General features: G+C 38.5%; 1 pseudogene; it reads right to left on the reverse strand.

Moving 5' to 3' along the window:
- Positions 1–6,810: 6,810 nt before the first annotated feature.
- Positions 6,811–16,597, reverse strand: part of LOC131234566 (GDSL esterase/lipase At5g03610-like) — a 51,562-nt pseudogene continuing 41,775 nt past the window's right edge.

Consider the following 16,597-nt stretch of genomic DNA (forward strand, 5'->3'; position numbering starts at 1 on the left):
AATAGTAAAAATAATATTTTATTTAAGTATTTAAATTATTAAAGTTTTAACAAAATGATATCTAGAATTATTAATTAGAAATAAAAATTTATATTGTTGATATTTTCGATTGTAAAATAGTGATTCATCTTACATACCATATTAGCCCAACAACACGAACAGTAGAAAACCTTGATTGGAAACAGCCATGGTTAAATAGACCAACCTGAAATCCAAACCATTTTGTTGGTAGATGGTGTCCTGAAACTCAACTTCTCATACATCCAGTGAGTATAGACAGCAAGTTAATGATATGTGTTGCGTCAGTGGGAGAAACTCGTTGAGAGCGTAAGCATGGGTCAGGTCTAGCATGCGACGCTAAGTAGGTCGTGGGCGTATGGCCTAGTCCAAAAATCAACAGTCCAAATATCAGGTGGGTGATTCTCCTCCATCTATGAACTTTCTAATTTTATGTATTTTAGAAAATTTATTTATTTATTTATTTGGACATAATGACTTCAAATTAATATTGTCAAATTCCTTTATACCTAATATCTACTTTTTTAAATTTTAGCATTTACTGAATCTGATTAACTTGTAGAGTTAGATTTTAATCTAACTTTTATTTCTGAAATTTAGTGTTAACATTTAGATTTTAAATCTGTGTTAAGGTAATTAATTTAAATTAATTGGTTTAAAATAATATTAATTAATTTAATTCTAAATTTTGGTTTTCTTTTAAGAAAAAGGCAAAGAAAATAGCTTGATGTTTCAGTAAATTTCAGGAATTGAATTTTTACGGCATCGAATTTCTGCACATTTGTATAAAACTTGCATTGTTGTATTGGGATTTAAATAATTCAATTTTTTCGCTACTGATTTTGGAATAATTCATGACATGCATTCATCTCTACTGATTACGGAATTATGGAAAAAGAAAGAAAAATGAGAAAATGATTGTGGTATTAACAAGTAGGGCAATTGTGTCCCTTGGGTGAAAGACCCTAAAGCCAGCAAGTAGGGCAATCGTGTCCCTTGGGTAAGAGACCCTAAAGCTAGCAAGTAGGGCAATCGTATCCCTTGGGTGAAAGACCTTAGAACCCGTTGGATCCTTCGGAGTCTCCTTTGTGTACGGTGTATGAGTACAATTGTGTGCGCGAACATACATCAGAGGTACAACTGGAGCAGTAGTTTGACCAGCTAACGTATAAATGAATTCCTCACCACGAGGTACTAGTGTGTGTGCATTAATGCAGCGTAACCATACACCTAGGTATGGTGTTGTAAGATGTGATGATTATTTAATTTTATTATTGAATTCATGATAGTGTAGCATTCAGTACGTCTTTATGATTCTAGCATCGCATTCATGTCATATTTAATATTCAATATTTTGATTTATGTTTTGAATATCAAGAAAGTACTTTTATTATTTATTTGTTCGATATAAATATAGAAATTTCAGATTTGGTTGGATAAGATCCCATGAGCGGTTGTGCTCATACCCAAAATAATAGTGTTTTAGGACATCAGAGTTTAGTCAAGGGCAAAGTGGAGTGAAGATCCAATCATTAATTTACCTATCTTTTATTTGTACTGATGGAAAAAAATGTATAATAAGAATTTAGAAATGAGTTTAGACTGTAATAGTTAAAGGTTGTATTTGATGAGCGTTGTTATTGTAATAAGATTAATTAAGTGTAGTTGTGAATGTTTAATATTAAATCATGACCTGGGATTCGGACCTGAGTTAGGCCAACTCGGGTACCGAATTTCAGGGCGTGACATCGAGATTCAGCCGATCCCTGTTTTTGGTTTGGCTGATCTGATAGAGCCAAAGTTTAATCTATCTAGAAGAATGGAGCCTCTGATGGGCCTAGGGAGGTCATCCTGGATAAGATAGAGCTTGTTTGGGGCACCCCCACTTGCCAATTTGGCCAGACCGTTAGCTACAAAGTTGCCTTCCCTATAGGTGAAGCAGAATCAGATATTAAGCGCATGGGACAGATGTTAAATTATCCCTAAGTGGTACCAAATGTTCCAGCTTCCTGATTTGTCTGGATTAGTCACCGCATCAAAGACTACTCGAGAGTCAGTTTCAGCCATGATCTGCGACAACCCTCTGTCCCTGCATTGGATCAATCCATCAGCAAGCGCACGGGCCTCAGCCACAGTGTTGGAGACAGGGCCATATCTGTTATGGAAGGCAAAGATTAAGTTGCCGAGGTGGTCTCTACATATGCCTCCTCCACCCCCCTCGCCTGGATTTCCCCTTGCTGAACCGTCCACATTCAGCTCTACCTAACTAGGAGGGGGCTTGCACCAAGTGATAATTAGAGTTCACTTAAGGCCTCTACTAAAAACCTCCGTAGCAATGATGAAAATGACTGGGGAAAGGCGATCTCCTTGGCGGAGTCCCCTGGAGGATTGGAAGAAGCCGAAGGGTTTTCCATTAATGATAATAGAAAACTAGCAGTCCTCTCAACATTGTTGAGATAAGCAAACCCAGGCTGGGCTAAAACCGAAGGATAAGAGAACCTTCCCAGTGAAAACCCATTCCATCCTGTCATAGGTCTTCTCTATGTCTAGCTTAATAATGATGTTCCCTCCAACGGTTTTCCTGTCTATGTCGAAAGTCATTTCTGATGCAATAAAAATGCTTTCAAAGATGGATCTATCCTTTATGAAAGCACTTTGTTCCTTGGATATGATTGATGGAAGAATGTTGGACAGTCTGGAGGCAATGATCTTGGAAAAGATCTTCTGAACGCAGATGCAAAGACTGATGAACCGGAAGTCTGTGAAGCTGGATGGGCTTCCTCTCTTTGGGATGAGGAAGATCGAGGTGCAATGGAAAGATCTTGGGATTTAGCCTCTCTGGAAAAATTTGATAGCTGCTAGATGGATATCATTCTTGACGATGTCCTAGCATGACGTGAAGAATCCTCCTGAGAAGCCATCTGGGCCAGGTGTGTTATCGGTGGGGATGGAGAATGTAGCAGCTTTAACCTCATCTAGGGTTGGAGGTCTCAATAGCATAGTATTCATATGATTGGATATAAGCTTGAGGATACAATCGAACAGGTTGGAGGGGGGGATGGGGTTATCAGAGGTGAAGAATTGAGAGAAATATTGTTCACTCCCTAAGTATAGGGTTGTGATGTAGTAATAAACTCGGTAAGACCGAGGTCGAATCCACGGGGACTGAAATCTGTATGTAATCTGAAACTAACCAGACCTAAAACTAGAATCAGATGAAATTTAAATCAAGTGAATATGAGGGTATAATGGTGAAATAAGAAACTAACATTTGTAGAAATCAAAGGTGAGAACTAGGCATTCAGAGAATCCACTTGTAGAGATCAGAGAGATCTATGCTTGATTCACGAACTCAACTAGACTTCGAGTCCCATCTTCATCCAGTTGGAAGATATATCACTAAAGCACAATCTGAACCTCCTTTGATCTAGTTTTCAAAAGATAAGACGAATGTAAATTAGAATGGATTCCATCACCAACCATGCCCATGAGACAAGATCAACAATAGAATTAAACTAATCCTCAACCAATCGGATAGATGTACGAATGTTAGGAAGGGTTTTGTCACCCAATCATGCCCAGGAGACGATGGTGACAATAGGGCTTCCTAACTTCATAATCATATAAAAAAAGGAAAGAAAATACTCAAAGTCATCGCAGATCTATTGTAATTTCAGTCACAACAAACTATTAAAAACTAGAGAAATTCCTTCAAATAAAACTAGCATCAAATTCAGTCCAAACATGAATCAAAGCTATAAAATCAGTTCCATCACTCCACAAGCTTCAACTCTTAGCCCTAGCTAAGAGGTTAGCTAACCAAAGACATGATTGAGTAATTCTCAAAGAAAACCAAAAAGAAAAATAAAAAATAAAAAATCTATACTACTTCTCTCCCTCTCTGGTATCCACGTTGAAGCCCAAACCGAGATTCATCCCCGCTCTCTCTCACATCCTTTCTTTTTATAGAAGACAGAGGTCAGTGGGTCGGTGGCTGCGTGTAGAAGCATGCAGTCGGTGCTGTACGTCGGAGGTCTGTGCGAAAGTTCTACGCACTCCCTTCGCAGGACGTGGAAAACTACACGTAAAGACCCGAATTTCACCTTTTGCTGGTATTCGTGGCGTCCACAACCATCATAAATAAAAACGTCCCTATGGACGGTTTTGGCCCTTCTACAAGATAGACGGTCTGAATCAAGACCCTGATGAACGATGGTGGCCCACCTGGATCGACCGTAGCTCTGTTGCGAAACAGATCTTGCGCAGCGTTGCTCTGTGAAAGTCGGTGGGGTCCATGATCGGTTTCGAAGGATAGATCCATTCAGTCCATTCGATTCATGTAGAAAACCCATTCAGATATGGACAGTTTTGGATTGCATTCAGTGTGGCCCACAAGATCTTCTACTCCGCCGTTCATCCTGCATTTAACGGCTAGGAACGTGCAAACTCTTGCATGAGGCAAAAAGGACATCTAGAAGTGGGTTACAACCCCCCTCTGGATGCAATGGACGGTCCAGATTTCTGAAATGTGATATGGGTGGGCCCCACTGAGCGAAACCGGTGACCGACAGCGTTAACGCTGTTACGTTTTAGGAAAGTTTAGATTTTTGTCGGTCAGCGCCCGCTGACCGACTTTGAGTGCACGGCTGGTGCACGTGCACACTGTGCGCATGCAGTGCACATGTGGGATCCGTCATGATGTATGTACAAAATCTCCTCCGTCCATCTGGTTCTCCATATACTTTAAGTTGTTGAGACCGAAATTGAAGTATTTCCAGATACCAAGCGGCCCCCAAATTAGGATTTTATGAGATAATCCGTCCGTTGGGACACTTCCTCGGCGATCCAATGGTTGAAATTTTATATGTACGGTTAATTTATGATCCTTAGTCTATGTATGTAGTTTTGAGCCAAACGGATTATGGAAACCTTGTGATCTTGCATTCTGGATGATTTTCGAGCCCGTTTAATGTGAGCGACTTGATTTCCTTTGATTTCCGTCATGTAATCTTCTCGATCTTGGTCCCCTGGAGTCCATTCCTTGCCTTGGTAACTTCAGAGCATTAAGTCCATGCTTTTAGTACCCTTTTTCAGTCCAAGCTCCTAAATACACCTTGCATCACAAACACGATTAAAGCAGGGCGTTAATTGGTATCACGCTCATAAAATCAGGTAATAACTGGGGTATAATATGTGATATTTGACCCTCAACAAATACCTAACGACTTCTGCTCCAATGTCTGATTCCGAGTGGAGAGTGGAACCTAAGGGAAGGCGGATAGAGGAGATTGATGCTTTTCTTTTCCTGGCTATAACAGACGGGTGGAAAAACCTAGTGTTTCTGTCTCCAGCATTCAGCCATGTGACTCTGGACTTCTATTTCCAGTAAGTTTCTTCTTGGAGGAGAGCCCTCTTCAGTTGAGCTTGAGCCGAAGTTCAGCTTCTCTCTATTCTCATCAGATCTTGAGTGGATGAGATTGAATTCTACATTTCTCACCTCATCTTCAGCATTCCTGACAGATTAATTGGAATAAGTTTCCAAAAACAGCAATGTTCCATGTCTTGAGAGTGGATTTCAGCCTCTTCATCGTGAGAAATAAACGAAGCATGGGAAAGGCCTGCTCCTCCGACGCCCAAGATCCCTGCACTGTATTGAGGAAGCTCTCATGAAGAGTCCACATATTTTGAAATCTGAACGGAATTGGGCCTGAAGTAGCCGGTTGCTGAATCGACATGAGGAGAGGACAATGATCAGAGAATAGTCTAGTCAGGTGTTCAACCCTGCTGTATGGGAACATTTGCAGCCATGCCATGTTGAGTAACATCCTGTCTAGCTTAGCCCAACGCCTGCTAAGCCTAGATCAATTATTACACCAGGTGAATTTGGATCTGACGTAGCCTGCATCCAATAGGCCCGCATTGGAAATGGTTGACCTGAAGTCTTCCATGCTTCTAGAGTTTGGATGAGATGTCCCAATTCTTTCTTTAGCGCTGACAGTTGTGTTGAAGTCACCACATAGAAGCCAAGGACCAGAGATTGAGGAGGATAATAGCTGGATTTCTTCCCAGAGAGCTTGTCTCTCGCGCCTGTTGCACGCTGCATAAACTGAAGTAATGTGGACTGATGTGCTGTTCTCAGTGGATGTGACATGGATGGTGATACTCTGCTTGGATGTTGCCACAGTGTAGATTGAGAATGGAGGATTAACAAGAATCCAAATCTTGCCTTCAGCTGATGCCTCATCAATAGATAGTTGAAAACCCAAGGAGACAGCGACTGTGTTCCTCCTTGATGGGTGGACCATGGGCTCTTGTAGCAGGAGAAGATTGATATTCTTGGATCGAATTAGGCATTTCAGGAATCTGAGAGTTGGCCTGTTTCTAACTCCCCTCACGTTCCACGATAGAAGGCTAGGCATCAGTAACCCATCCTTCAATCACGGCCCTATCCTTAAGCCAAGCAAGCCTCTGATGTTTCCTTGATGGTGCATTCCTGGTTCTTCGGGCAAGTTTAGAGCATTAATGGTTTGTTAGCATTGAAGATGGGGATGGTGGTTGATTGGTAGCAATGGACATGTCCTGAGAGGCCTTGATTTAGATCCAAAGCTGGAGATCAGCTGAGGGAGATAAGGAAGGTTCTAAAGTGCTTAAAGGTGACACGGACAAAAGTCATCTCAGCCCATTATGGCCTCATTAAGTGGGCCACACATGGCAGGAAAGTTCACGAAGTAATTCAATCAGGAGGTTTGATCCCAGCTTACTAGTTAAAAAATAGTAACGAAATATAAAATATGTTAAACAAGTTTCCCTTATTTTCATGTGCTCCAAAAATTTGCATTTACATTACAACATGCAAACTGAGCCAATTGGAAAAACTAATGGGAAACAGACCAAGCCCATGAAGTTTTAGGATGAGAAATTGTAGAGAGTTTTTTTAAAATATGATGAGATAGTAGCCCAGCCCATCTGTGTAGGGTGGACATCATCCCAAAAGAAAGCAGACTCTGGGCTTTCACATACTGTATACATATTGGTACCATTTCCATCTACACTCGCACATGGGAATGCACTGCTCACTCCTGTGCAGCAAGGCTTCATCGGATTCTCAAACTTCCACCTTCCTGTATAAGGGACAGAAAAATCATGTACGTTATAATATTGTTGGGCTAGAATCCCGTGTTAGTTTTGGGCCATTCAAAAATGTTCAAGCATATACACTTGGCTTAGTTATACATCAATCCAGACCATCCCAATCAATGACCCTACTTTTATGGTTTTAAGACTCCAGTCTTATGTTCAAGCCCTTATCCGGGTTACCTTCAGTCGGTTTTAACATCTTCACCTTATTATTATTTTTAATAAGTTTTACTATTTCGAGGATGTTTCATATTTCTAGAGCGCAACTATGTTGTAAAACACATTTCTTTCAATAATTCAAGGTTTTTTTTTTTTTTTTTTGGTGGGGGTTTTTGTTGTTGTTTTCAGAGTTATTTCAATCCAGGTAGAGGGTGATCTCTCCTCTTTCCTTTATGCACTTGCTTCTTTGATCTCTCCTCTTTCCTTTATGCACTTGCTTCCTTAGGGACCCACAATTTAGATCGTTAGATAATTGCACATCAGTGTCATGTGTGAGAAGGGATAAGTCACCACTGTTTTTTCAAGCAGTGAAAAACTAACGAAGAGTAGAGTCTAGCCTATAATGTAAAGGGTGTTTGCATTGCCAAAAAAAAGAAGCTTTTAGACTGTTTGGTAAAAGTCTAGTCATTAGTTATGGGGCTTATTTATTTAGAAAGTAACAAATAAGCTCTGATTTTATAAGTTGGGGTTAGGGATGAGTTACTTTTTGAAAAAGAGTTTATGTAGCTTAATAGACATTTTGGGCTCTCTTTTTTTTTTTTTTTTAATTTTTATAACTAGTTTGTCTTTAAACTTTTTAAGTAATTCCTATCTTACCATCTTTTCTTCTCTTTACAATCTCTTTGAGGTAGGCTTACATGATGAACCACTAATATTGAAGAGGGAGGCCCAAATGATAAATGGTCCACATCAAATGTGAGCACAAATAATGCACTGTCACATCAAAGGTAAGTCCCACATAATGGATGATCCTCGTCAAAGTGTGGCCCCACATGATAGACGATTCATATAAAGTAGGCCCTACCTGATGGACGGTCCACATCAAAGGTGGGACCCAGATGATGGATGATGGTCATTGAAGGTGGGCATATATGATAGTTGGTTGATATCAAAGGTGGGCCTACATGATGAACAACCCATATTGAAGGTGGGGCCTCACACAATGAATGGTCCACATCAAGGTGGGCCCACATAATGGATGAAGTTGGCTTCACATGATGGATGACCCACATCAAAGTGTGGCCCCTTGTAATGGATAGTCCACATCAAGTAGGCCTGATCTAATGGGCAGTCCACATCCAAGGTCTGGTATGATGGATGACCCATATCCAAAGTGGGCCACATGATGGATGATCCACATAGAAGGTGCACCCCATACAATGAATGATGGATATCAAAAGTGAGCTTCACATGATGGACAATCCACTTTAAAGGTAGGCCCCACAATATGGACACATTAAATGTGGACTCCATGTGATGGATGATGAATAGTTGACATTAAGGGGCCCCACATAAAGGACAATTAGCATTGATGGTAGGCCCCACATGATGGGTAACCTACATCAAAGTGGGCCCTTAATGATGAATGGTCCACATCCAAGATGGTCCTTGCATGATGGACGACCCACTTTGAGGTTTAGCTTACACGATGGACGGTCCACATCAAAGGTGAGCTCCATATGATGGATGATCAACATCTAATGTATGACATAATAGATGGCCCAAATGTCTTAAAATATGAGATTGTAGCCATCCATTCTTTTGTCATTTAGGGCATGCTTCATTTATAGTAAGATCCACCAAAATGTAAATGAAGGAGCGGTGAATCAAGGGAACGTTTTATTCAGGAATGTAAATGATTTATCTCGCTATATTAGAGGTTTGTATATATTAGATAAGGTTGGTTTGAGTGCTATTAGAGAGTCTAATGTTTGATCATGTCTATGATCTGCGGAGGCTTTTTCCTTTTGTATATGGATATGATAGGCGGCCCATGTGTTTTTAGCATTGTCCTGGGGCAGCCCGAAATATATTAATGCTTCTTCAAATATAATATATTCATCTCTTCCCCTCCTGTTTGAGGAAAAAAAAAAGAAGAAGAAGAAGAAGAAAAAAAAAGATCCACCAAAATAACCATACGGATTGTTCTTCTAATAGAGTTGTTGTAATCTTCTTCTTCTTATTTATTTATTTATTTATTTATTTATTTATTTATTATTATTAAAGACATTAATTACCCTTAAAAAACACTCTTATTTGAAAGTTTTACCAAATGTCCTTATTTCAAAAGAGAGCCCTTTTTTTTTTTTTTTTCTTTTTTAATGAAAAAGTCAGGAATAAGAGATAAAACAAAAAGAGCTTATGGAAATAGCTCTTATTAAAAAAAATTTCTTATTGAATTGGAGTAAAATGCCAAACCGAGACCATAGTTTCAATTCCACCTACAACCCATTGCATGTGAATTTCACATGAAATACTATAATTTTTATTTTTATTTTTTTTTTTGCTATTTTGATTGTCGAAGTAGAAACGAGGCATGTGTATCAAAAGATAGGCCGTAGAAATCAGCAAAAACCCAACTAATTAGATCTCCCAAAACGTAAAATCAAAAAGCAAAACATGGTTTTGCATCTAATTAATCATACGAATGATCACCTTGTTTTCCAGTGCTCTGAAGTACGGAGTTGAATGCTTTGTAGAGATTCAAAATCACGACAGTTGATTTATTGCCATTTTTGTTCAACTCTTCCACAGCATTCTTCAACAAGAGGTTGTGTACATTAGCAACCTGATTGAACGTGTCATTGCATTGTTGGTAGGATGAAGCCTTGGTGTTCTGCGGTACGTTAGGCATCCGATGGGCTGGAGACCTGTTACTGCGATCTTTTTTATGCCGAGATCGGTAATGCGTTTTATATCTAATGCAAGCTGATTAATTAAAGATGGGATGAAGAATTGTATCTCCTGTTACCACATTGGATGAAAGAGAAGAGATTAGAAATAAGATGTGAAATGTGTTCAGAGTGGAATGATAATCAACGTCTAAAACCTTGAAAGAAAAAAAAAGAAACGAAAAGAAAACAAGGGACCCAACACACCCAAGCAGCCTCAACTATTTAAAATCTCACTAATACTTGATAGAAACATGATTAGTTGAAAATACTAACATTTAAATATTATTAAAAAAAAGTAAGAGAAAAAAAAAGTAAAGAAAGAACTCATCCGAGTGAATCAACTCAACTTGAATCCGACTTTTAGGTTTTTGAACTATGTTGTTAATTGCAATTGACATTTCCACAAGTTTCCATGGAAACACATGGTAGACAAGTATAAGATCTGAACAGCTCATCCAGAGGCCCCACATGTAAATATGTAATGTAAACATGCAAACGAATAACTGTTTTATTTCACTGGGGATTATTTATTTATTTTTTCCTATTTGGGAGCTTGGAGAGTATTAAGGTGAGAAATTATTCCAAGAAAATGACATTTTCCTCCGATTGGAAATTCCTTTTTTGGTGGAAATCATTTTTCAGAATGTGTTTCCATAGAAAAAGTCTTAAAACCGTTTCCTAGCCCTCTCCCACTTTTATTTCTCGTCGAATTCTTTTTTGGAAAATAACTTGAAAGAAAATGTCATTCTCTCCCATTTTCCAAGCTCCTATATGGTATTAAACATGAAAATTTCCTTCTCCAAATTTTTTGTTTGCATTTCTTACTTTTGGGCATCTTTATAATTATTGAGACCGAATTAAACACTGGTGTTTTCCGACTTGGATTATGAAAAGCATGGCCACCCACTCGTATGATGTAGAGCGGGTCGCGGATAAATGGCCAAGATGGATCAGAAAAGGCCCAGTCGACGACAGAAGCTCTGAAATTAATGTTGTCAATTGAGTATGTGTTAGGGATATCACTACGCCAAAATCGCTAATTTGCGACGGACCAAATCCGTCGTAAAACCAAATAAACGACGGACTTCGTCCGTCGCTTGGTCCGTCGCTGTTTACTGGGTCGTTTTTTTCTTTCGACGGATAAAATCCGTCGTTTAATCTGCGACGGATAAGGTCCGTCGCCTTCTAGCGACGGATAAAATCCGTCGTAAAAAATAAAAAATCCGTCGGTAAAATTCAAAAAATTAGTTGTCACTAAAAACATTAGCGACGGATAAGGTCCGTCGCTAATTTGAGTAACCGACGGACCTCAAAGCCGTCGTTGATTTTCAAAGGTCAGAAATTAGCGACGGATAAGGTCCGTCGCTAATATGAGTAAGCGACGGACCACGAATCCGTCATTATTTTCAATGTTAGGAAATTAGCGACGGATTTGGTCCGTCGCTAAAATATCTGTGAATAAAAAAAAATATCAATAAATTATTATTATTATTTTTAAAATCTTGCACCTGATAGTCATTCAAAAAATAATTCACACTATTGTTTGATAAGAATCCTATTCACAAAATTGGTAACAACTCAATTCAATAAAAGAGGAAATGTCTCAAGTGTCCCACTCCAACAAAAATTGACTTTAACCCTCCTAACTAAACACTTACCCACCAAACTAGGACCCATACAAAAGAAATTACCCGGAACTTCAACTGTTGGCTATGCCTTGCCTTGAATTGGTTACTTGGTATCTTCTCTTGTTCAACCTTCTTTTGAGCCCTTCCTACATATATTACAAACAACCAGTTTCAATCCAAGAAAAAACTAGCCAACCCTTCATATATTACAAATAACCAGCTCAAATCCATAAAAAGTGAATAGTTTAATCAACTGAAACCAATTAACAAAATAAAAGATTAGAATTCATCCTAGCCATTAGAGGTTCAGGTAAGAGCATTTCTTAACTTCATAATATTCACTGGGAGAGCATAATACAGTTTGAAAAGATCTTTAGATGTTGGAATCAATACACAACAGCACAATGCAATCTGCATTTAATGCACTAGTGTCTAACAAAATGACCAAATGAAAACTGTAGGAACTACGAAATTCCTATTTCCCAACAAGATACACTTGCATAATCAGAAGATAGCAACAACTTGTCAGTGCTTGTAACTGCTTTCATTTATGAAACTGCATCTCTATTACCATTTCACTAAAAGAAAAAAAGGGGCTTTAGCCTTGGTTCAAAACTGTGGGTAACATGGTTAAAAACTGAGGCTAAAGCCTTTAGCCTCAGTTTTGCCTCAGTTATCCAAACCGAGGTTGAAACCCCCATGGCTAAAGGCTTTAGCCTCAGTTTTAGCAACCGAGGCTAAAATGACTTTTATAGCCTCGGTTCTTCAAGTGAGGCTAAAAGAACCTTTTTAGCTTCAGTTTTCTCAAAATGAGGCTAAATCAAAATTTTAGCCTCCATTGTTTCCAACTGAGACTAAATCCAAATTTTAGCCTCAATTGCCTTCAACCGAAGCTAAATCTATTTTTAACCTCGGCTCTCAACAACCGAGGCTAAAGCCTTTAAAGTACACAATCAAGACTTTCAAGAACATGATTGTGTCCAACTATTCTCAGTTAAAGAAAACAACTAAATTACCCAATGTGACCAGAGTCTTGATCAAGTAAACTCTACAAGTTCGTTGAGTAACACTGCCAATCTGCCATTAATCACATCACTTATCCACGCAGTCTTAATAGTACTATAAGTGCAACCCTCTAGAAATTATGCCTTACTAATCCAGGGTTTAAGAAAGTACCACCAATGAGTCGAGGAATCCCATGACCAATTTACTCTCAGCAATTGGTATCTTTTCAGCATCCTCAGTTGTGGTTACATTGTGAATACCAGGTCCTGTTTTCTTCTTAATCCAAGTAACAATAGCATTCCTGTGTATTAAATTCAGAGAGCATTGGCACCAAATCATGTCAGCGAATTCACTGAAGATAGCATAAGAAAGGCTTGAATAGTGGGTGAAGTTACCAACTCCTAAGACAAACAGGAGGGTACCCATTTAACAACTGGGTGGGCCATTTAACAGGATCTACTGCTGACCTAAAGTATATTAGCTAATCAATGATGGTACATAAGACACTAATAAAGATTTCCATTTAGGTATCACCAAGTATCTAGAAATCAAATATTCAAATCCTATTGCTATGATTAGCTTGATCAATTAGAAAAAGATGTCAGACCAAAGATGTTAAAAGAATTAGTAGAAGACATGGAAATATGAAAAGATAACACTCACATTTTTCCAGCAATGGTCGAAGAATATGAAAGATGTACATCCCAGCTCTGCTAAGACCAACAAGATCACCAATATAGAATACTGGTAGGTTTAAGGAAACCATTTACTATTAAGAAACAAAATGAGTGATGTCAGGAAATTCCTTGTGGGCTTTTATTAGGGCCAAGAGTGATGTAATTGACTGGACAATGGTGTCACCTGCTTCGAGCGACTCAAAAATCAAATTTTGATTTATAATAGTACCTGATAAATCCACTTAAAAAATTGAAAGAACGACCACTGATCAGACGTCTGTGACAAGGTGTGACAAGCTGGGAATTTAAGTAGCAAAGCAAGAAATATGCGTATGCCAACATAAACTCCCAACACAAGAATATAAATCCAAAAATAGAAAGAATCTGAGTTCCGGTTATCTTTTCCTCCAGAACCTTCCTGCAATGCAGTTTGGGAAGCATGTATGAGTACAAGGATATAAAAAACTATTGTACAGCAATAGCAAAAAGGGACCATGGGTCTGCCACAACAATATGAAAATGTAAATTTCAAACATAATACTACACTCACATGTAGATATATGTTACAAATACTGAACTGAGTCCAAACCAAAAGAATCTAATAAACAACCTTGAGATCACCGTGCCTCTAGCTGTTGAATAAGCCCCAACTGTGAGCAGGACATCCAAGCAGCCTACAAATTCAGAATGGAATTTGATGTGAGAAAGACAGAAAAAGAAGTAGCAAAGAAAATATCCAAATGTGAGAGTTATTTTACTTAACCCCCATCTGCTTTGAGGCCCATCATATAAACGGTTTGGATCATTGAAATGTGACACGAGATCCAGCTGCTGCAGTCCCTACTTATAAAACCCCAATAACAAGTGCCTACTGAAATTCGAGGTAGAACTCTTCGCTATAAATACTGGGAAATTTCATCAGTTTCTGTCATTTCCTGTAAATTAAACAGAATGATTGTAAATCAATCTACTTTGCATCCAAACGCAACAACAATGTAATAATTCATCAACCAAATTGACAAGTCTGGTTTACAAACAAAATCCAAGGGCAACTCGAAAGCAATTGCAATACATAATTCCAAAGATAAAAGTATTAGTTAAAAGACCAAATACTTGAACTTTCGGTTTACAACAAATACCAACAGAAGGGAAGCAAACATGTACCTGGACTTGCCAATCTTCATTCCTTGCACAACCATAAACTCGCATCATCTAGGTGCTTAGAGCACAGACACCTGCTGTGGTATTTAAGTTCTACGAATTATCATGAAAAGGTTCATAGCACTTATTCTCTTAAAAGAGTTACAATCTAATCAGCCACAAGATCTTCCTTCTACGATTAGAAGTCTCTCATAACCCATGAAGTATCAACTCACCGTTTTACCGGATGCAAATATTAAAGCTGTTGTTTTCGGCTCCCTTATCCGCATTATGACTGCAGCAAAACGCTGTTGGAAAAAACAATTTGAGAAGGAAAATTAGTCATTATTGACAAAAGATACAATGCAATGAGGATTCATATAGGCTGAATTTGTGTCTGCCCTCAATCAAAGTGGGAATCAACTTGTGAACAGTTGGGGCATAAAAATAAAAAAATAAAAAAGTGGGCCCGAGAAAGTTTCAACTCCCTGTTGTTTTTAATGATGTGGCCCACTTTAATTTTGGATGTACCTTATGTTTGAGCTTGTCCTTAAAATGTGACATGTATTTAGTAAATCTGGCAAATCATTCAAAGTTGGTATTCCTGACATGGTCAGATTAATTGGGCCATATGTTACTATTAAAATATTGAATCGAATAACTTTCAAACATGTTATATAACATCGACTTTGATAACCGTGCATGACCAAAATCACTGCCAAATCAAATTTCTGGACAAAAGAAAAAGGTGAATACCAGTTTTTGGGCCATAGCTTGTAGATCGATCCTTGCAATCAGCTTTATGGTGAGGCCGCAGCAGTGTAATTCGGCTGTGCTAGTTTCTACAAGCAATGTGGTGGATCCCAGTAAGACTATTTAAATTTGAACATACAAAATATTCTCTCCGTAATTAAAGAAGATTGAAATGGAGAGATTGGTGTTGGAATCGATGGTGTATTTGGTGGTGGTGGTGGTGTTGTTGTTGGCAGTGGCATTGCCTTCCACAGGCTTTCTTGAACGTTGACGGCCTCTATGCATGTGGCGCTCACAGTACTTTTGATCCGACACCACATCCTTAGAGCATCACCATTTCTTTCCATCTGTTCTTCTGCACCTTCCTGGCTCTGGTTCCATGCTATTTCTATAGTCAAAGCACATATTTCTGCAACCAAGCCCTGAAATAGGAGAAGGAAAAAAAAAATTAATCATTCAAAGACAAAGATGACAAATGAAAAATAAATATTACTCTTCAAATAAGGGATAAACATGCCATCCTCCCTTGTTTCAGATTACAACTCTGATTACAGCCCTGTAGACGATGTACCATTCATTATACAAAAACTGCAAACCTTGCACTCTAGCTGCTTTCCTTTTCATTTTCCTTGTCCTTACCAAACTATGGAAGAAATATAGAACACCCAAAAGATGAACTCTCAAGCACATACATAAAGCACTAACAAATCAAAGCAGTTAGTTCAAAAGAAAAAAAAATAATAAAGTGAAAGGAAGTCCAAAGAACAGTTTTAGGGTGGATTTTCTATATTGCATACATCGAACTCCAAAAGGAAAAAAGATATGGAGCCAAGAGGTGCAATGGGATCATGGAGATCAGTTTCTACATTCGCTACAATTGTGGTCATTAAGAGAATCTTAAAAAAACATATTATACCTGTAAACTAGTACTCGAAGCTTAGGTACATGATTTTACCTACTTCCATGCTATGCAATGGCTAGGCACATTCCATAGGTACTCCAGAACTTCGAAGTTCAGCAATGACACCCATTTTCTCCTTGAAAAAGCACTCCATGTTATCCATCTACAAAAAGAAAATCACAAGAATTCCAGTTCTGAATAAGAATACAAAGGCAATGCACAACAAGCATTAAGATGACATGCAAGTCCTGCACTCATCAGAACAAATAGATCCCCATGGACTACTTTTAAGATGCAACAGTGGAGTCAGTACAACAGACTGCTACCACACTGTCACAAGAGTTGCACCAATACTCGATGCCAGCTGCTGCTAAATACTATCAAATATTACGTGTAGCACAACTGCAAACAGAGAAACAACCATAAATTGTAAAAGATACAACT

Source organism: Magnolia sinica, chromosome 19 (assembly GCF_029962835.1).
Source record: "Magnolia sinica isolate HGM2019 chromosome 19, MsV1, whole genome shotgun sequence".
Classification (NCBI taxonomy): Eukaryota; Viridiplantae; Streptophyta; class Magnoliopsida; order Magnoliales; family Magnoliaceae; genus Magnolia; species Magnolia sinica.